The following is a 2,331-nucleotide window of genomic DNA, read 5'->3' on the forward strand; positions in this document are numbered from 1 at the left end:
AATGAACTTTGGCTAAATAAATTTGATAAATATCGCATCGAACAAAATCGTAGGATTTCTGGGTCATTAACGTGTGAACTGTGTATTAGGAACCTCTAAGGTGGGAACATGATTGGCAACTTCTCCTGACCAGGTGTCCTTGACTCACAAGTTCGAGGACCTACATATACAGAACATGCCTTGGGCAGTGTTACCTGGCCCTAGAACCAGAGGTCTTCATTCAGGGGTAAAGTTGGAGAGTTCTTTGGGTACCCAAGAATCCCTGTGCCGAAGCTGGTTAGTTAAGTATAGGCAAATCCTTGGACAAAGGGACCAAGACATGGATGAGAAAATCAGGCACAGGCAAAAGTGTAGATGGAAGCAAAGTCGAAGGTTCCAAGCAGGAGGGGAAAGGAGGGACATGTATTAGTATCCCATTGCTGCTAAAACAAAATACCACAAGCCCAGTGGCTTCAAACCACCCAAATGTGTGGACTTACAGTTCTGGAGATGTCAGCAGGGCTGGTTACTCCATTCCCTGGGTCATCTGATCTCACCTTCCGTTTTCATGTCATCTTCCCCACTGCCTGACTCTTCTATATCCCCCTAATCAGGACCCTGATCATTTCATTGGGCCCACCCTGGATAATATCCTCATTTTATATCGAAATTCGCAAAGTTCGTTTTACCTTATAAAGTGACCTGTTCTGAGGGATTAGGATGGGACCTTTTGCGGGGAGAGGGGAAGAGAGGAGGTGAGGGCTAAATGGATAAATCATGGTGAAAATGGCAAAGGCAGAGGCTGAGCCTTAGCGTGCCTCCACATGGACAACAGCCAAGATTTCTCCGAGGGTCCCACCAGCTAGTCACTCCGCCCTTAGAACAGGGGAGGTTAGCACTTCCCGCAGGCGCACTGAAGGGCAGAAGGCAGGGCCGTTTCCGCCACCCCTTAAAGGTGGGGCCGAAGTTTCACCCAAACTCCAGTAGACAGCTAGACCTTCTTTTCAATTTGGGTATTAGAAATAAAGTCATAAAATCGGCATGTGTAGGAAAGAAGAGGGTTATCCTTGAGGGGATCAGGGAACAACTGGACGATGTTTCTCTTCTCAGTTGTTCCACCTACGTTTATGCCTGGATGCTACAGAAATCTAGAGCACCTATTTTATTCGGTTAAGGATGAACACCAAAGAAGAAAACGCACATGCATGTACACACAAATTACAGAGTGGGACTTGAACCACTGAGTGGTATGGGTAAAATTATCCAGGGTTGTTTTATAGCACAGACAAATATTTTAAGGTATGGGAGTACCCAAAGTCTGCTGGTATGAGGGCTTTAGCGTTGTCTTACCAGGAACTCAAGGACACACTTCATTTGCCAGCGGCTGGGCAGCCTGAGGCTTCCTTTACCTCCACGATCCCAGATCATCTTAGCAAGACTGGATAGTTTCTTGAGGGAAAGAACGCTGTTTTCAGGGAGGAACCAGTACCCATTCCAGTGAAGCGACATCCCTGCTCAGAAAGGAAGAGCCCTTCAGATCTGCGTAGAAAGATCTCCCATGATACATTTGACATAGAGATAGACATAAACCACACACATATTTCGTCATATTTTTTCCTGGAATTATGTTTAAGAATCTTTTAAAAATTCAAGTCCTACAGTAAATCTAAGTGCCAATTGAAAAGAGCTAAGCTGTCAAGTTTCGCTCTGCCAATTTTCTCAAGAAGAACAAAGATTTTTTTTTTACATGTGTGTGTGCACAAATTCCCAAAGTAAGTCAAGATTGCAGTTTCACTTTCTAAAAACAATGTTAACAGCAGTTTTCTGACCATGTGGAGTGGGAGATAAAGAAACAGGGACTCTAGGGGATTTGCCCTTGACCAGGGGACAAAGGTGGTAGGAGAGGAAATCATAACAAATGTGCAAATTGTAACTAAAAGGGATTTGGTCAAACCCATATGAAGATGTCAAGTAATGCTGACGCAGGAACCCTGAAAAATCACCTTTCGTTTTTGTGGAAAAGGGAGAGAGGAAATGGAGGTGAAATTGCAAAACGTTTCTTTTTTTTTTTTTTCCATGAAACCAGCAAAAGAAAAGGTCCCCTTCAGCTGCCAGAGCAAATGTTTTTGCAAAGTTCAACTGCCAAATGTCCTCTGACGGCTGCCAGTTTTCATAATTGAAAGATACCTTTTTAAATGAACTTGCTGCTTTTCTATTGGATGAGAGCTGCCTTCCCACATGTAGACTGTTTGCTTTCCTGCAGTGAGGCCCAGTTTCTCCAAGACTTCACTGAAAACCTGCGGCCTTGGAAGGCGCAAGAACACACCACCACGACATTGGAAAGCCCGGCAA

The sequence above is a fragment of the Dasypus novemcinctus genome, chromosome 15, assembly GCF_030445035.2.
Source record: "Dasypus novemcinctus isolate mDasNov1 chromosome 15, mDasNov1.1.hap2, whole genome shotgun sequence".
NCBI lineage: Eukaryota > Metazoa > Chordata > Mammalia > Cingulata > Dasypodidae > Dasypus > Dasypus novemcinctus.